Source organism: Schistocerca gregaria, chromosome 4 (assembly GCF_023897955.1).
Source record: "Schistocerca gregaria isolate iqSchGreg1 chromosome 4, iqSchGreg1.2, whole genome shotgun sequence".
In the NCBI taxonomy this organism is placed as follows: domain Eukaryota; kingdom Metazoa; phylum Arthropoda; class Insecta; order Orthoptera; family Acrididae; genus Schistocerca; species Schistocerca gregaria.
This window is the reverse complement of record NC_064923.1, coordinates 81,078,536-81,099,035: the sequence shown is the minus strand read 5'-3', so window position 1 is coordinate 81,099,035 and position 20,500 is coordinate 81,078,536. Positions and strand designations below refer to the sequence as shown.

Sequence of the window (20,500 nt, the reverse complement as noted above, 5' to 3'; positions counted from 1 at the left end):
CTGATGGATTTGAATTTTATATGGAAAGAGATGCAGGTCTTCAACAACAGTTTGTCACAGTGTCTCCCGGTTGGTTCCCACCTGTTGTGCAGCTCGTCTGATCTATTTCCTGTGGCTGGTTTGAAACACAGTGGGTGTCTTCTCGATGTTTTCAGGCGTTTTCACCCTTTTTAGACGACCGACATTGCCAACACTACCCATTCTCTCAAACTTGCGTATTAAATCCTTTATTGTTAGCACACTTTGACTGATTGTCTTCAGCCTGAACTCGGTTGCAAACAACCTTTGAGCCACAGTTGGGCTGTTATTGCTCGCATAGTAGGCCTTCACAATCGCATTTTGCTCAGGCACGCTGTACCTTGACATTTTCACGTTCACGTACAAATGGCCGACAACAACAAGGCGCGAGCCCAAGCGCATACTAATTCCCATCATGCCACACGGCCAACCGTGGAGTTTGAACGCCCTGACGCGAACCGTTCTGAAGTTATGACTACTTTATTTCATATGGCACAATAATTGTCACTCTGGATATTGGCTGAAGGGACACACAAGGCGCTGTATAATTCTTTCATCGTGCGACGCATTTCCCCAAATGTAACATCACTATTCAGAAAACAGAATCAAAAATAGCTGCTCCAACGGAGCGCAAGTCGATATGGGGCGGGCGTCCCACTGACACAATGTCCGTGTCCTTAAGCAACAACAGGCTACCAGCTGTTGGTGATTTGTCGAAACACAGTGATAGGTGCTGTGAACTACCAAACTGATAGTACAACTTTCAGCAATCTGACTGCACTCTTTTCATCTGAATCACCCTTACAGAGGGTATTACTTGTGTAGTGCTTGATACATCAAATCTATTAGCAGCTTCGCTCTCAACAGATATTATCTTCCACGGGTTGCTTTCGAGGAGACTCGAACCATGCAGAACAAAACCTAAGTGGCTAGCACAGCTTTCTCTATATGCATGAAGAAACGGGCAGCCCATGAGTCAGGAGAATGCATCAGTTGCGCTGGCCAGCTGCGGAGACGGTTATAATAGAAAGCCTAGGAGAGAGGGAAACAGGAGAACAGATGGCGGAAGAAAGGCGGAAACGCGTCGAGAGCTGCTATAAAAGCGGCGCCCGTTCTTCAGGGCGTTTCGTTTCGTAACAGCACCGTCTCCAGCAATGCAGATCACCGCCCTGGTAAGAGACGTCACTACTCTATCTCCACCGTTGCCACTGCAGGTGTCAGTTGTTTACCGACTATCATACGTCTCAGACGAAGAAGAGTGTCTCATAACATGGGTGTTCCGTATATGCTGCTAACAAGAGATAGACTTGCATGCTTTTAGTAAACTATGTAGCGAGCACATTGCGGTATTCCTGAATGTACAACAACCAACGAGATAGACACTCATGTCGTTTGAAAGTCATTGCTGAAACACTGCAACAGATATGTATTTTCATGTATAGGACTCTGCGTTCGAGAAATGAGCCCCATTAACAAGTGCAAATATTTACATTAGTATATTATGTTTGCGTGAGTTGTTCAAATTCTCTTGTACTGCAGTCGTATTTTTTGTTTCTACTGCAATCAGAAAATGGAAAAACATAAATTTTGTGTTTTTCCAAGGTTCTGTTAGAAACTAGTATTTCTTGTCTGTCTACTTATAATTAGTGCACCTCTTTCATTGTACATAAATCCACACACACGAAACCCATCACTCAAATGGTTTATTTCTGTGAAATCAAATTATATTACAAATGTATTACGACAGTTTGGGTCCCTAAAGAGTTTAAATACAAAGTTATCCAATTTATCTTACATTACATTATTTAGAATAAGTTGCTAATTATGACTTATATCCTAACACTAAAAAACTATTTAAATTATCGATTATGATTTATATTCTATTATATATTATTTTTTTGCAAATATTGAGTACAATGTAGGAACGAACGAATATATTTTTGGATTTTCTGTAGCTGTTACATACAGTAGAGATATTTGAAGAAATTAATTGATGCACCATCAGAATTATCACTGAGAATTTTTTCTCCTTGCCTTTTGTGGCGTACAAAGATTTCTTGCTCCACCATTGGCTCCAATGGGTCTGAGCACTATGGGACTTAACATCTGTTGTCATCAGTCGCCTACAACGTAGAACTACTTAAACATAACTAACCTAAGGACATCACACACATCCATGCCCGTAACAGGATTCGAACCACCGACCGCAGCGGTCACGCGGTTCCAGACTGTAGCGCCTAGAACCGCTCGGCCACCCCGGCCGGCTGCTCGACCATTAATCCATGGTATGTGCAATTAACAAGTCATGGAGTATCTTAAGATATCTTCTTCGAATGTTTTTTTACTCACATCTGTGTTGCTCAAATGGTTCAAATGGCTCTGAGCACTATGGGACTCAACTGCTATGGTCATCAGTCCCCTACAGCCTAGAACTACTTAAACCTAACTAACCTAAGGACATCACACACATCCATGCCCGAGGCAGGATTCGAACCTGCGACCGTAGCAGTCGCACGGTTCCGGACTGCGCGCCTAGAACCGCGAGACCACCGCGGCCGGCATCTGTGTTGCTATGGCTGATTTTGTGAATTGGTTGTGTTTGCAACAGTTGATGTGGGTTGGGTTGGGTTGTTTGGGGAAGGAGACCAAACAGCGAGGTCATCGGTCTCATCGGATTAGGGAAGGATGGGGAAGGAATTCAGCCGTGACGTTTCGGAGGAATCATCCCGGCATTTGCCTGGATTGATTTAGGGAAATCACGGAAAACCTAAATCAGGATGGCCGGACGTAGAATTGAACCGTCGTCCTCCCGAATGCGAGTCCAGTGTCTAAACACTGCGCCACCTCGCTCGGTCAACAGTTAATGTGTTCGATGTATGTAGTATGAAAGTTCCTGCCAGACTGCCCCATGTAGTAGGTTAGCACGTTTTACATGAGATTTTGTGTATACCTGAGTCTGATAATTTATCTTCTTTTTGTTTAAGATGTGAACTAATTTCTGTTGTAGTTTGTGGAGAAAGCTTATTTCCCTTTTTATGATCTAAGTAGGTTTGTTTTTTGGAGGGGAGTGGGGAAAGGGCAAATATTAGTTACAAAAAGTATTCCGGTAACCAGTTCAATTGAATCCATATAAGTAGTTTCGTCCATAGAACGAGCGATTTCATTTTCTTTCTACATTTTGTCTATCATTGAGTAATGGAGCTGTGGAAATCATTAGGCAGTAGAATTTGCTTAAAAATGTCCAACTGTGTTTCTTTGTTCAAGGGAACTTTCGTTTCTTTTGCAACCTTTTTGTGTGTATCTGGGTGACGTGATGTGGCAGGAGTTGTGGTGCTGAAAGATATTATTTTCCGTTATATCTTGACATTGAGCCAGTTGTTGTGATTTTCCTTGCACAAATTTAGAAAATTAAGCCTACTAATTATCTGGTATACAGACACGGAATTTATTTTCTTGTTTACGTTACTGAACAAGTTTATGGTGGTTAGTGGCGTTATTGGTGTGACATCTGACTAAAATTAAGGTGTCGTCTATGTATCTTTTGAAGTATACTAGTTTTTGAGCAGGTTTCCTGGTTTCTAACTATTTTCTGTTCTAGCTGATTAATGAAAATGTCTGCAATTGCCCCAGATATGGATGAGCCCACGGCTAACCCATTTCGTTTTTGATCAATATCACCGTTGAATGTAAAATAATTGTTGTTGAGAATTTAGAAGTGCATCGTGCTATACGTGAAAAAACGTAAATGTTGCAGTGTATTGTTATTTACGTCATGACACTCTCATTATCTACATTCTTTGTATGAGCACTGCACACTTTGAGTTCATTATCAGCAGCCTTAGAGGCAGATTCGCGCATTTCTTTCAGTCTCCCGGATCTGATAATGAGCAAGTATTGGAAACATGTCCACTAGATACAAGCAAGATTATCACAATGAATTCAATCATGTCTGACGTACCGCCTTCAAACGTTTTGCTTCCTCCATCTCTCCTTCAGTCAACCGATCTTTCTCCTTCCTTGTTTTGACTTATAATTCAGCAGTGGCTTAAGTCTTCTTGTTTGTTTATTACTTGTTACAAATTCTTTTCAGTTGTTCTGTTGTTTCTTCATTCAGGCCGCGCGGGATTAGCCGAGTGGTTTATGGCGCTGCAGTCATGGACTATGCGGCTGGTCCCGGCGGAGGTTCGAGTCCTCCCTCGGGCATGGGTGTATGTGAAACTTCCTGCAGATTAAAACTGTGTGCCCGACCGAGACTCGAACTCGGGACCTTTGCCTTTCGCGGGCAAGTGCTCTACCATCTGAGCTACCGAAGCACGACTCACGCCCGGTACTCACAGCTTTACTTCTGCCAGTACCTCGTGTCCTACCTTCCAAACTTTACAGAAGCTCTCCTGCGAATGTATGTGTTTGCCCTTAGGATAATTTAGGTTAAGTAGTGTGTAAGCTTAGGGGCTGATGACCTTAGCAGTGAAGTCCCATAAGATTTCACACACATTTGATTCTTCATTCAAATTAAATATGTTTAATTCTTTCCTGATATCTTCAGTTCCTTCTTGTTAAGTAATGTGTAGTCGGCTACTGCTCTTATAAATCTCATCACTGTACATTGCATCATTTGATTTGTTATTTAATATGTGTGCAACACTAACGTCCACAAAAGAACGTTAGTATCTCCATTGCTTTACAAGCTTTAAGCAGTATACCTTTTCTCCAATCTAGAAAACGCCGTTTGTGTCACACAGATATTACTGTGCTTTTCGGTTCACATCGTCATTTGATAAACGAATACTGCTACACCCAAGATACAGGAGCTTGCTAACGTATTTTGATACTCTGTCCTTAATGACTACTTTGGCCCTAACTCGTTCATAACCTCTAAACGATCTGATGTTTCCGACCTAAATACATTAGAGCTGTAGAGGAGGAAGTGTCGTACTTGGGGGGACAGTGTTCCTACGTTTCAAGCTAATGATGGACTTTAGAATCACGTGAAGGATTATACACTGGAAAACGACGTAAACAGTTTCCCACGTTTTACACTCCCCCTTTTTTTATTTTATATTTTATTTTATTTTATTTTTTAGAGATATGTGGTCGTGGTTTGTGCAGCATCTGTAAATATCTCGAGGAGTTCTACACATTTAAGTGAAGTGCTACTGTTTAGAAGATAATGTTAATTTTTCAGTTGCACAATTTTACGGCAAGTAAAATTCTATATATTTTATAACTAGTTTTATAACGTTTGGACAGCTGAGTCATACTTCGTCGGCCATGCACCGTCTTGAACCTTGAGATGGAAGGAGGTCTTAAACAAGGAACATGTGATATTTGCACGTGCAAGGGTTCCCGGGTTCGATTCCCGGCGGGGTCAGTGATTTTCTCTGCCTCGTGATGGCTGGGTGTTGTGTGTTGTCCTTAGGTTAGTTAGGTTTAAGTAGTTCTAAGTTCTAGGGGACTGATGACCATAGATGTTAAGTACCATAATGCTCAGAGCACTGACTGTCGATTTCTGGTAAAGTTATCATGTAACAGGCGGCCTATTAAACACAATAGTGACAATGTTTTCTCGATAGCAACATCTTCAAATTTCAATGGAATATTTGTTTCTCGGTACATGGCCATGCTATACCTTGGACTCTTTCTTTGAATTTGGAAAAAACTTACTTTCCTGGAGTAATTTTATAAGAAGACTGCAGCACAAAAAATTGAATACCATCATTAAAAGTAGAATAAGAAAATACATTTTAAATTTTTATTACTGGAATGGCTATAGGCATAAGCCCGAAAATAAGTCTGAATGTGTTGGAAGGGAGAACACTGTCCCCCGCTCATTTGCTTGTTTCACAAGCAGGTGCACGCAGGTCTTCTCCGGTTACAGATAAAATCACTCGGTCGCCAGCAGAGAGCATTGTGTCTTGAGGAACGTTATTATTTTTAATGTAATAATTATTGTCATTTATTTATGATACAACAACATATAAATTTAACTGAGAAGATAACAGAGGCTATTTCCAGTTGCGTTGTATATACACTCCTAGAAATGGAAAAAAGAACACATTGACACCGATGTGTCAGACCCACCATACTTGCTCCGGACACTGCGAGAGGGCTGTACAAGCAATGATCACACGCACGGCACAGCGGACACACCAGGAACCGCGGTGTTGGCCGTCGAATGGCGCTAGCTGCGCAGCATTTGTGCACCGCCGCCGTCAGTGTCAGCCAGTTTGCCGTGGCATACGGAGCTCCATCGCAGTCTTTAACACTGGTAGCATGCCGCGACAGCGTGGACGTGAACCGTATGTGCAGTTGACGGACTCTGAGCGAGGGCGTATAGTGGGCATGCGGGAGGCCGGGTGGACGTACCGCCGAATTACTCAACACGTGGAGCGTGAGGTCTCCACAGTACATCGATGTTGTCGCCAGTGGTCGGCGGAAGGTGCACGTGCCCGTAGACCTGGGACCGGACCGCAGCGACGCACGGATGCACGCCAAGACCGTAGGATCCTACGCAGTGCCGTAGGGGACCGCACCGCCACTTCCCAGCAAATTAGGGACACTGTTGCTCCTGGGGTATCGGCGAGGACCATTCGCAGCCGTCTCCATGAAGCTGGGCTACGGTCCCGCACACCGTTAGGCCGTCTTCCGCTCACGCCCCAACATCGTGCAGCCCGCCTCCAGTGGTGTCGCGACAGGCGTGAATGGAGGGACGAATGGAGACGTGTCGTCTTCAGCGATGAGAGTCGCTTCTGCCTTGGTGCCAATGATGGTCGTATGCGTGTTTGGCGCCGTGCAGGTGAGCGCCACAATCAGGACTGCATACGACCGAGGCACACAGGGCAAACACCCGGCATTATGGTGTGGGGAGCGATCTCCTACACTGGCCGTACACCTCTGGTCATCGTCGAGGGGACACTGAATAGTGCACGGTACATCCAAACCGTCATCGAACCCATCGTTGTACCATTCCTAGACCGGCAAGGGAACTTGCTGTTCCAACAGGACAATGCACGTCCGCATGTATCCCGTGCCACCCAACGTGCTCTAGAAGGTGTAAGTCAACTACCCTGGCCAACAAGATCTCCGGATCTGTTCCCCATTGAGCATGTTTGGACTGGATGAAGCGCCGTCTTACGCGGTCTGCACGTCCAGCACGAACGCTGGTCCAACTGAAGCGCCAGGTGGAAATGGCATGGGAAGCCGTTCCACAGGACTACATCCAGCGTGTCTACGATCGTCGCCATGGGAGAATAGCAGCCTGCATTGCTGCGAAAGGTGGATATACACTGTACTAGTGCCGACATTGTGCATGCTCTGTTGCCTGTGTCTATGTGCCTGTGGTTCTGTCATTGTGATCATGTGATGTATCTGACCCCAGGAATGTGTCAATAAAGTTTCCCCTTCCTGGGACAATGAATTCACGGTGTTCTTATTTCAATTTCCAGGAGTGTATTATGTCACACAAACTTTGTAATCGTCTTATTCAATGCTGACAAAAAGACTTGAACAGTAAGACTTGAAATAATTTGATTCTGATTAACTTCTGAAATGTTTTATCGTAATCAGTGAGTAAGTATATACTGCGCTCGATGTATTTCAATCAAATTGTGCTATGGTGAACACGCAATCTGTTCACGATATGCCTTTCCGGAACGGTACATGAAATAGACGCCAAAGCTCATGCTGTTAAAAGAAATTGCGTCCTATTACCCCTGTTGTTGTAACTGCGACCGGGACGGTGCGGGGTAGAAATGAGCGAAAGCGTGGCGGGACCCGCGATGAGACCCGCAAACAACAACACAACGGGAGAGGATGGACACGACCAACGAAGGACAGAACGAACAACAACTAGATCGAACAACGGAGTCACAAGGAAACCTAACAAACACGTCCACTCGTACACAGAGCAAGTAAGTAAGCTGTCTAACGCGAGGCGATGTGTCAACAGACGTACGCGAGACTAGACTGGCTGGCTGAGCTTTTTTTTTCCTTTATTGATTTTCAATTCCCCCCGAAGGGGGCGGGCTGGCAGCAGCTTATTACGCTGCTCTACAGACTACAGACTTTTTTAAAAACGGAAGAAGAAAGAAACAAGAAAAACAGGCCATAAAACGGTGACTTAAAGTGTAAAATGGCGGGAAAATGCGGAAAGTTAAAACAGAAAGTAAAAGGGGTTGGCAATGTTAATAAAAGACACAGGAATGAGACAAGTAACATAGTACACACACGATTAAAAAACACGACGACAGTCTGGTTTCTGTTACAAGAGAGAAAAAGCACACCCAGTGGCAGTATGATGGCCATTCGCAACACTTCCAAAAAAAAAAAAAAACACAACACGGAACACTCACTGTAAGACACTCACTGTAGAACACTGCACGAAAGTGGCGGCACAAAGATGAAGCTCCCGAGCCAGAGGCAGATGGAGGTGGGGGGGGGGGGGACCTGGAGGAGCGGGAAGAACAATGAGGGAGGGAGGAAAAAGAACGAAAAAAGGGGGGGCAACCAAGGAGGGAGAGGACTAATAAAGGGGGAGAAAGGCAGATGCGAGATGGAATGAGAGGAGGCAGAGAAGGGATATGCAAAAGGACTCGGGGGAGAGAAGGGGGCAAAGAGAGGGGAGGTGGGGAAGAAAGAGGATGGAAGGGGGGAGAGGGAGCCCGGGAAAAGGACTGAGGAAAGGAGGGGGAGTGAGGATCAGAGTTGATAGAAGGGATAAATGGAGGGAGAGAGAGCATCATCTGGGAGGGGGAGTTGATGGAAGCCACCTTGGGAAATAGAGATGGAGGGTAGGGGGGACACAACAGTGAAGACGTGGCAGGGGGCGGGGATGGGAGAGGAGAGGAGCAACCAGAGGGTGAGGGGGTTCAAGGCGGCGGGAGGTGTAGAGGATGCGGATATGTTCGAGGAATATGAGCAGATGGGGGAAAGGAATCAGATCATAGAGGATCCACGTGGGGGACGGGAGACGTATACAGAAGGCGAGGCAGAGGGCATGACACTCAGGGATCTGGAGGGACTTATAGAATTTGGGGGGGGGGGAGGGGACAAATATGAAGGCAGGACTGGCATAACAGAGGATGGGACGGATTAAGGATTTGTAGGTGTGGAGGATGGTAGAGGGTTGCAACCCCCATGTCCGGCCAGAGAGGAGTTTGAGGAGTCAGAGGCGGTTGTGGGCTTTGGTTTGGATGGAGCGGAGATGAGGGATCCAGGTGAGGTGACGGTCAATGGTGAGGCCAAGGTAGGTGAGGGTGGGGGAGAGGCGGACAGGTCGGGCGCAGACAGTAAGGGAGAAATCCAGGAGCCGGAAGGAGCGAGTGGTACGACCTACAATGATTGCCTGGGTCTTGGAAGGATTGATTTTCAGGAGCCACTGGTTACACCATGCATCAAAAAAGTCAAGGTGATTTTGGAGAAGGCGTTGGGACTGTTGGAGGGTAGGAGCGAGGGCGAGGAATGCGGTGTCATCAGCATATTGCAAGTGGTGTAAGGAGGGGGGGAGGGGGGGTTGGGGCATATCTGCCGTGTACAGGAGGTAGAGGAGAGGGGAGAGGACAGAGCCCTGGGGCACACCTGCAGAGGGGTAGAAGGTGTGGGAGTTGGCATTATGGATGGTAACATAGGATGGGCGGTGAGAGAGGAAGGATGCCATCAGACGGATGTAGTTGATAGGAAGGGCGTAGGTTTGGAGTTTAAACAGGAGACCGGGATGCCAGACACGGTCGTAGGCCTTTTCGAGGTCAAGGGAGAGCTGGCTCAGCGCGAGGCAGGCGCTTAAGTACTCTATCGGGGGCGCCGCTATTGGCCGCTGGGACCACGTGTTCCACTGTGGCGCCCTCACACTAAAAGCGGGCCAGGAGGCGCGCTCCTCCACAGCGTACGGCGCGATGGCGCAGAGACCTCTAGGGGTCTTCGACGTTCATGACGTCTGGCGCGGATTCCAATTCCGCGGCGCGCGGTACCAGACCTGTTGCCAAAACCGTGAAGTGACACTCTGTGGCACAACCTTCCCTTGCAGACTGTTAGGTGTGTGCCCTATTTCAAGGCGCATAATGAGGATTCAACCCGGCAAAACAGTGTCCAAATATCATCTTAATGGTATTTCACTGGAATCATCAATGAGATATTGTGAGGCGTATTCGAAAAGTCATAAAAGTAATGTTTCTTAGGGAAACAATTTAATGATGATTTCAGTGTCTACAAACCTGCTTTACTTTTGCACATAATCACTGTTCACTGTAATCATTTCCGTAGCGTTGCACTGGTTTCTTCAGTCCTTTGCATGGAAGTTATCCACCTGGAAACTGAACCAGCTGATGGAGACGGTCTTCAATTATTCGTTCTCTTCAAAGTGTCGTCTGACAAACTACTGTCTCAATTGCAAGAAGAACCTTATGCTTGTTCGGGCAGTGGAGTGTCGATACTCGTTGTCGTGGAGGGAGACTATTTCGGTAGACACTTTCCCGATTTTCGGTGGCACGCCTCAGTCTGCTGAGTTCATTCATGTAGGTTTAGTTCAACTTTAGATAAATAACAGCAGCTGTAGATTCGTATGCACACAGAAATCGATTTATAGCGTGAACTACGCAACTGATGAGAGCAACGATTTTCGGTGTCATTGTTGTTTGCTTTCATCCAAAGTCAAGCTACTAACCAATCAAAAAATCAAAACTATGATTTCCATGGGTTTATAAAAAGTCAGTTGGTTATCTTGCATTTGTACAATTTCATTTTTGGGTGCTAATTGGTATGTTCCAAAACGCCACATGTAAAAATGGAATTTTGCAGGGTTCGTATCTCTGGTTCTGCTGGTGGCAGAAAGGTAGGATCAAGTGCTTTGGACAACCCAAAAGTTAAGTCAAAATAGATTTCACACACATTTGAACATTTTTGAAATAGACGCGCGTCCGGCTGCAGTGCGATGCAGAGGGAGAACGCGACTGGCCGCCGTTCGCAGCGGGCAGTATTAACAAGAGCGGCCTCGGGCGCGAATATGTCTCTTTTCATAGCTCACCATGGAGCCTTTCGATACGACCGTAATTAGCCGGTATTAGGACGTCAGACACGGTGATGATGGGTTCGCGTAGCTTGCGTGCTGTATAATCCGCCTTTGTTAATAAAACTGTTTAAACTTCCTTCTCAGTGTTCGCATATTGCCGTACCTCAAGGACACACCGCTTACAAATCCTGACAAAATATTCGTGTAATCATCATCCGGGCAACAACACAAACTAACCCCCTTATAATGCTAAATCACTGTGCACGTAAAATCCAGTCTGAGGTGAAAATTAGTTTTGATTTTTTTAAATTCCACTAAGTAAACTATCACAATTTTGCTGTCCCATGAAGTTGTTTTCGTGTGAGTGACATGCCCTTTTGTAGCAGGGAAGAGAAAGAAACCAGCAGAAAAAGGAGAAAAGTGCTCCTATAGATGCATAAAAAAGAAAAATAAAGCTCCCGTTTAAAAGCACTGACGGAAAAGTGGAGTACCAGTTGCCTCACTCTACCTTCCTCACCAACCTTAACATTTTTCTCGTCGTGGCATGCGAACATGTTCGCACTTTTTTACGCTGTGACAGAAGGATACAGTGGCAGTGGGGAACAGAAGGAAAAAGTAACAAATACTGGAAGACAGTAGACATTGGTTGTGGTATAGAAAGAGAGGAGAAGACAATGGAGGTGTGAGGTGTGAGAGAAAAAAATTTCATCTACATCTACATCCATACTCCGCAAGCCACCTGACGGTGTGTGGCTGAGGGTATCTCGAGTATCTCTATCGGTTCTCCCTTCTATTCGAGTCTCGTATTGTTCGTGTAAAGAAAGATTGTCGGTATGCCTCTGTGTGGGCTCTAATCTCTCTGATTTTATCCTTATGGTCTCTTCGCGAGATATACGTAGGAGGAAGCAATATACTGCTTGACTCATCGGTGAAGGTATGTTCTCGAAACTTCAACAAAAGCCCGTACCGAGCTACTGAGCACCTCTCTTGCAGTCTTCCACTGGAGTTTTCGCGATTACTAAATGATCCTGTAATGAAGCGCTCTGCTCTCCGTTGGATCCTCTCTATCTCTTCTATGAACTCTATCTGGTATGGATCCCACACCAGTGAACAGTATTCAAGCAGTGGGCGAACAAGTGTACTGTTACCCACTTCATTTGTTTTCGGACTGCATTTCCTTACTATTCTTCCAATGAATATCAGTCTGGCATCTGCGGATGATTAATTTCATATGGTCATGCCATTTTAAATCACTCCTAATACCTACTCCCAGATAATTTATGGAATTAGCTGCTTCCAGTTGCTGACCCGCTATATTGTGGCTAAATGATAAAGGATCTTTCTTTCTATGTATACGCAGCACATTACACTTGTCCACATTGAGATTCAATTGCCATTCCCTGCACCATGCGGCAATTCGTTTCAGATGCTCCTGCATTTCAGTACAATTTTCCATTGTTACAACCTCTCGGTATACTACAGCATCATCCGCAAAAAGCCTCAGTGAACTTCCGATGTTATCCACAAGGTCATTTATGTACATTGTGAACAGCAAAGGTCCTGCGACACTGAAATCACTCTTACGTCGGAAGACTTCTCTCCATTGAGAATGGCATGCTGCGTTCTGTTATCTAGGAACTCTTCAATCCAATCACAAAATTGGTATGATAGTCCACATGCTTTGTTCATTAAACGACTGTGGGGAACTGTATCAAACGCCTTGCGGAAGTCAAGAAACACGGCATCTACCTGGGAACCCGTGACTATGGCCATCTGAGTCTCGTGGACGAATAGCGCGAGCTGGGTTTCACACGATCGTCTTTTTCGAAACCCATGCTGATTCCTACAGATTAGGTACCAATAGGTAATGTAACATAGTTGAAAGTGATAAAACATTGCTAGGAAAAGAGTGAATGAGTGAGTGGCAGTGGGAGAGAACGAAAGAGAAGGAGAAAGTGAAACTGAGTGAGAGCCAGTGATAGTGAGAGACAGATTCTTTGACACTGACAAGGAGCAAGAGAGAGATAGTGACGGAGAGAAGAATCAGCACTAGTGGAAAGAAATGAATTGTATAGGAGCAGCGAGAGAGCAAGAGGGAGACAGTGAGACTGAGAGGAGACAACAGTAGTAGAACTGAACGAAGTAGAACGTGGCTATGAGACAGGAGATAGTGGCAGTTAGAGAGACACAGAGAGATAATGGCAGTGAGTTGGCCTGAATGAGTGAGTGAGAATGGGCAAGCGGGAGTGGATAGGTATGAACGAGTTAAAGCGATGAACTAGTGGGTGTGAGCGAATTAGTCACAGAGGACATGTGGGAGCGAGAGATGAGTTGGTTAAAATGAGCGTTAGCATGTTTGCATGCCAAAATTTTGCTTATACGCCTTTTTTTATCCTCCGATAGGAGCACTCCCCCCTAACATTAAATATAAGCAAACGGCCCTTACTTTGCGTATGAGTCTTTTAGTACTTAGTCCCAACGAAAATGTAACGCTACTAGGGCACTGTGTGTCTAAACCAATGCTTTTCGTTCTCTTTAAGCAAACGTCTGTTGGAAATCGAGTAGCTTTTTCTGTACTTATATCTCACTTCTCTTTGTGAGGAAATTGTCACGATTATTTACAATTAGTGATTAGTTTTCGCATTCCCTTTCCCTCTTTTCGTGATTAACCTTATCCTTTTGGTTCTAATGCAGCTTTAGTTATTACAAAGCGATTCATCATTTATGCTGATATTTGCGTGCCCTGGAAACTGAAATATGTGATTCATACAGTGAAGAACTCTCTCATATCTTTAATGTGTTTCTATCAATTCTTGAGCCATGCCAAAAGTAGTAAAAATAAGGAAAATAAAGATATAACAGGATGGCGTTTCGAACTTGATGCTTGCCTCTGTGTTCAGGTGCGCGTGTTGGCGCTGCTGTTGGCTGGTGCCATGGTCTGTCTTTGCGGCGGTTACGGTGGTGGCAAAAAGTAAGTACCTCCACAAATGTAGCATAAACAACACAAAGGACATTTTATATTCATCCACAGTACCATCTTCGTACAATTTTCGTGTTTACGCTACGGCCAGTAACGGAAAATATATCAATCGATCACCTCCCATTCCGTTCTCCAAAAAAAGGTTCAAATGACTCTGAGCACTATGGGACTCAACTGCTGTGGTCATTAGTCCCCTAGAACTTAGAACTACTTAAGCCTAACTAACCTAAGGACATCACACACATCGATGCCCGAGACAGGATTCGAACCTGCGACCGTAGCAGTCGCACGGTTCCGGACTGCGCGGCTAGAACCGTGAGACCACCGCGGCCGGCAATTCCGTTCTCCTTTCAGCTCTTCCTCCCAGTATTCTCGCCTCCTTCGGTGTGCCTCCTTGTATTCCATAGTTCACGTCTCACTGCTCTTTTTCTTACCTTTTGGGTGAAAATTCTTTTCTTTAGAGAGCAATGCTTCAAGATACTATGTTCAAGTTCTCCTACTTCTCCGAAAGAGTATTTTCCGGTTTTATAATTCAAAAGTTAGACAACGAGTCGATAGGAACGATTTCATTTACGACCATAGAAGAAAATCTTCCTCCGAATTATACTTGTTACTTTATTCACATGTATCTTCTGCCACATGAATCTCTTTTTCGACTAGATTTAGTATCTCACTCAGACTCATCATTACTGTACTGCATAGTATGAGCTTGGCGCTGATGGACACTGATTATTTGTTGTAAACATCTTTCGTGTGGTGGTACTGATACGTCCAACGAAGGCGGTGCCGGAAAAATACCCAGGTATAAAGTGAGCATTAAATTTATGGTAACACACGGAAACAATCTTCTCCGATAGGAGCTAGTCTGGAACATAATAACTGAAGACAATTCACTTCTTGAATTTTAAAGAACAATAATAATGTCAGAAGGCTGAGCGCCTGAGAAGTCACAGTGAATTGAAAGTCCAGAAATTTAATGTCCATGCAATAAGCATGGCACAAAGTCCGAGGAGACGCCCGAAAGTTAAAGTCCTGACAGGACAAGCACGAGAAAAGCTCGACAGTGATACACAAAACTTTATATCCGGTGTATTGCTGATGAAAAACAAAGACAAATATTATGACGTCCAATAGCTGCCCACTGCGTCGGCGGCTACACTTAAGAAAGTGTAGAAGCCACAGACGGTGGAGGTCCATAGCTGGCACTCCTGGAAACAAAGGTTGACAGTGGAGTCGTGGCAATGGCTCCAGAGTAAGATCCTGATTGTGCGAATGCTTTTGCAATCGTTGCTGTCCCAGGAAAAACACTCAGAACGAACTGGTAGCCCTGTCACCAGATACTGTAGGTACTACTTTTGGTCACATGACCAGTGTAGGAGAAAAAGTCTGTGGGGCCAAAGACCTCGGCCGGTATTTGGGTTGCTGCCTGTGGTGACGTGGAAGGCTAACAAAAAATGGCTCAAATAGCTCTAAGCACTATGGGACTTATCATCTGAGGTCATCAGTTCCCTAGACTTAGAACAATTTAAACCTCACTAAACTAAGGACAACACAAACATCCATGTTCGAGGCAGTATTCGAACCTGCGACCGTAGCAGCAGCGCTGATCCAGACTGAAGCTCCTAGAAGCGCTCGGTCACAGTGGCCGGCACGGAAGGCTAGCCATCCCTTTTCTGATCTCTAAAGAAATGTCCCCTGCAAAGTCCACGCTCACATAACCTGTCTGTGTTGTTGGTCGCTGGCTGAGTGGGTGCAAGGTCTCCACACATCACATACTTCATTTCCATCTTGTTGACATTTGCCCGAAGAGTCTCTTTAAAATGTTTTTGGGCTCCATCCGATTTCTTACATACTTAGACTTTTCTACTGGTTCCATTACTCAGTACTTTACCATTAGGCCAGTGGACAATGACTTACTGAACTTTCTAGACTATTTTCTAAACTGATATTCTGGGTCCTAAACTTGTAGCTTTTTTCTGAAGTATCATAAACTACTTAGCAGCTGTATCAAGATAACCTGAAAAATTCTCAACATCATTTGTCCGAGGTAAATAATGTATGTCAGGTTACTGTTATTATAATGTAATCTGTACACATAATCAATAGAATCTTTACTCCATCTTTTGCAGCTCTCGTAAATAACACTCTCTAGAAAAAAACTAAAGATGAGAGTTAACAACATTGCAACACTTCTATCTAGATTTCAAAGCTGTCCACAATCTCTTCCCCATAATTTATTTTACATGTTGTTTTCAATGGGTTATTTGAACGATTGTTCATGTGTTAGTGTACAGATCTTATTCTTTCAGAAAGCGGGTTAACATGATTCACATTGCGAATCTTTTTTATGAGTAACGTCACGTAATTCTTACTTAACGAAATCTGTGATATAGGTCAGGGAAGTGACAGTCCTGTGGTAGGCTGGAAGAATGTTTTCGTAGAAAAAAAGACTTTCTTAGATATGTTATCGCGTTAATAAACTATGTTGTTAATCCATAAACTATGTTTGTTGGACCCAAATACCATTTTACTATGTTTCAGACTCTTTTAAATTCCTAGATGCCACGACATTTCAAGGAACCAATTAAGACATTAAATCCAGAGCGTTGCAGGTTCTATCACGTGGCAGCAGTACTAGCGTCAGTAGCGCAGAAGTTGTGACTAGTTACTACTGTCCCGCGATTCAAAGTAAGACATTATTTGACACTTATAAGGGCACAAAAAGTGCGACAGCTAATGAAATATTGTCTTTACCGAGCTTGAGGCAGTCATCTTGGACCTACTGATAACAAACAGACCCGAACTTTCCGACTCTGTAAGTACAGAACAGGGAAGACCGTTGCAGCATCCCTGAATACGGAAGTTAATGGGAATATAAAAAAAAGGAGGAAGGTTTATCTGTTTAGCAAGAGTAATAGAAGGCAGACTTCAGACTACCTAACAGATCAAAACGAAAATTTCTGTTCCGACACTGACAATGTTGAGTGTTTATGGAAAAAGTTCAAGGCAATCGTAAAATGACTTTTAGACAGGCACGTGCCGAGTAAAACTGTGAGGGACGGGAAAAACCCACCGTGGTTCAATGGTTCAACAACAAAGTTAGGAAACTACTGCGAAAGCAAAGAGAGCTTCACTCCAAGTTTAAACGCAGCCAAAACCTCTCAGACAAACAGAAGCTAAGCGATGTCAAAGTTAGCGTAAGGAGGGCTATGAGTGAAGCGTTCAGTGAATTCGAAAGTAAAACTCTATGTACCGACTTGACAGAAAATCCTAGGAAGTTCTGGTCTAACGTTAAATCAGTAAGTGGCTCGAAACAGCATATCCAGACACTCCGCGATAATGATGGCATTGAAACAGAAGACACGCGTAAAGCTGAAATACTAAACACCTTTTTCCAAAGCTGTTTCACAGAGGAAGACCGCATTGCAGTTCCTTCTCTAAATCCTCACACAAACGAAAAAATGGCTGACATCGAAATAAGTGTCCAAGGAATAGAAAAGCAACTGCAATCACTCATCAGAGGAAAGCCCATTGGACCTGACGGAATACCAATTCGATTCTACACAGAGTACGCGAAGGAACTTGCCCCCTTCTAAAAGCCGTGTGCCGCAAGTCTCTAGAGGAACGGAAGGTTCCAAATGATTGGAAAAGGGCACAGGTAGTCCCAGTCTTCAAGAAGGGTCGTCGAGCAGATGCGCAAAACTATAGACCTGTATCTCTGACGTCGATCTGTTGTAGAATTTTAGAACATGTTTTTTGCTCGAGTATCATGTCGTTTTTGGAAACCCAGAATCTACTCTGTAGGAATCAACATGGATTCCGGAAACAGCGATCGTGTGAGACCCAACTCTCTTTATTTGTTCATGAGGCCCAGAAAATATTAGATACAGGCTCCAGGTAGATGCTATTTTCCTTGACTTCAGGAAGGCGTTCTATACAGTTCCGCACTGTCGCCTGATAAAGTAAGAGCCTGCGGAATATCAGACCAGCTGTGTGGCTGGATTGAAGAGTTTTTAGCAAACAGAACACAGCATGTTGTTCTCAATGGAGAGACGTCTACAGACGTTAAAGTAACCTCTGGCGTGCCACAGGGGAGTTTTATGGAACCATTGCTTTTCACAATATATATAAATGACCTAGTATATAGTGTCGGAAGTTCCATGCGGCTTTTCGCGGATGACGCTGTAATATACAGAGAAGTTGCAGCACTAGAAAATTGCAGCGAAATGCAGGAAGATCTGCAGCGGATAGGCACTTGGTGCAGGGAGTGGCAACTGACCCTTAACATAGACAAATGTAATGTATTGCGAATACATTGAAAGAAGGATCTTTTATTGTATGATTGTATGATGGCGGAACAAACACTGGTAGCAGTTACTTCTGTAAAATATCTGGGAGTATGCGTGCGGAACGATTTGAAGTGGAATGATCATATAAAATTAATTGTTGGTAAGACGGATACCAGGTTGAGATTCATTGGGAGCGTCCTTAGAAAATGTAGTCCAGCAACAAAGGAGATGGCTTACAAAACACTCGTTCGACCTATACTTGATTATTGCTCATCATTGTGGGATCCGTACCAGGTCGGGTTGACAGAGGAGATACAGAAGATCCAAAGAAGAGCGGCGCGTTTCGTCACAGGGTTATTTGGTAACCGTAATAGCGTTACGAAAATGTTTAGCAAACTCAAGTGGCAGACTCTGCAAGAGAGGCACTTTGCATCGCAGTGTAGCTTGCTCGTCAGGTTTCGAGAGGGTGCGTTTCTGGATGAGGTATCGAATATATTGCTTCGCCATACTTGTACCTCCCGGGGAGATCACGAATGTAAAATTAGAATGATTCGAGCCCGCACGGAGGCTTTCAGACAGTAGTTCTTCCCGCGAACCATACGCGAATGGAACAGAATAGGGAGGTAATGACAGTGGCACGTAAAGTGTCCTCCGCCACACACCGTTGGGTGGCTTGCGGAGTATAAATGTAGATGTAGATGAATCGGAAGTACTGCGTGGACGTTCTGTCGATTTAGCCGAAGGTAGAGGGCTGATTCACATACCTCTCCCATCTTTTCAAATTAGATATGTACGAAGGCTATTCGGTCGTGAAATGGAAATCACAGTCAAAACCAAAAATGTTTTATTTGCAACAGTTAGCTATACTTTCCATCATTCCCGTACATAGTCGCTGCTCCAACTAAGACATATGCCGTAGTGTTGTGCCAACTTTCCAACACCCTCGTTATAGAATGCAGCCGCCAGTGGTTTCTGGCACTTGACAGCGCTGGTCTGCAATTCATTGTCTGTCCCAAAATGTTGTCTTCATAGACAGCGGTTCATGTGAGTAGAGATGAACATCAGAGGAATCAAAGTCTGGGCTGTGTGATGGGTGATCAAGCACTTCTCATCATAAATGCTACAGGAGAATTCTCATTGCCCCTTCAGTGTGCGGCCGAGAATTGTCATGAAGAAGGAAATGCATGACAGATATGTTACGTGGAGTTGCGTGAAATCAGGCAAAACCTCACGGCGGGCACCCATTCAGCAAGAGACACAGTTGTTCTAGGCATCTTTTGTGCTCACTGTGCATTCAGAACTGAGAAAACGACGTGACGTGACGGACAGGCTTACTAGAGGCAATGCCCAACACATCTGTGCAAATCTTCATCGGATTTTCACCGTCATTTCCATTTTGTGACCTATCGAATCTTACTTTCCGAATAGCCCTGTATGTAAATGCCTGTACATTTGATTCATACCGTGTTTTTCCTTAAACTGTAATCGAATGACATCTTCCATATGCTTTTACAAGTGATCCACAATTGAATAAAACTGCTACTGTCACTATTACTACAATTACTTATCGAGTTTCGCAACTCCAGACGCATAGTACAATACCTGAAGTTATTTTTTCTGCAGATCAGCAACGACTTCAGTTACTGCTGTGAAAAGAATTATTGCGCCCTTCGTTGTACTTGTTTAAATCTACATCTACATCGTAAGTCTCAAACTACTGTGAAGTGCATGGTAGACGGCACTTAACAGTATACCAGTTATTATAGATTCTTTCAGTTCTACTCACATATGGAGTACAGAAAAGATTATTCTTGAATGCCTCTGCATGAGCTGTAATTAGTCTCATTAGTCTCACCTTTTATTTGCGATCCCTAAGGGAGTGATTCCTTGAGGGTTGTGGTGTATTCCTAGATTCATCACTAAAAGCTTGTTCCTGAAACTTTGTAAGAACGTTTTCACTGGATAGTGTGCTTCTGTCTTTTAGCATCTGACAGTTCAGTTTTTCCAGCATCTCCATGGCACTCTTACGTCGGTCAAACAGATCTGTGGTCGCCCCTACCAAGCTCGCATAAAATATTTCTTTATTTAAGACGACCGGTTTCAACAGACTTTGCTGTTATCTTCAGGTATCAAAATCTTATGTAGTAAAACATGTTCATTTTACGCTGAACCTCACGCTCAAGATATCAAGTGGATAAAAATCAGCACATT

The 20,500-nt window shown here is 44.3% G+C and overlaps 1 long non-coding RNA gene across 1 annotated transcript in view; it reads left to right on the top strand.

Annotated features, from left to right (window-relative positions):
• Positions 1-1,121: 1,121 nt before the first annotated feature.
• LOC126266977 (uncharacterized) overlaps positions 1,122-20,500 on the top strand; it is a 36,583-nt gene continuing 17,204 nt past the window's right edge. The window contains exons 1-2 of the long non-coding RNA XR_007548952.1: positions 1,122-1,190; positions 13,921-13,991. This is a non-coding gene — a long non-coding RNA (uncharacterized LOC126266977). The remainder of the gene's footprint in view (positions 1,191-13,920; positions 13,992-20,500) is intronic.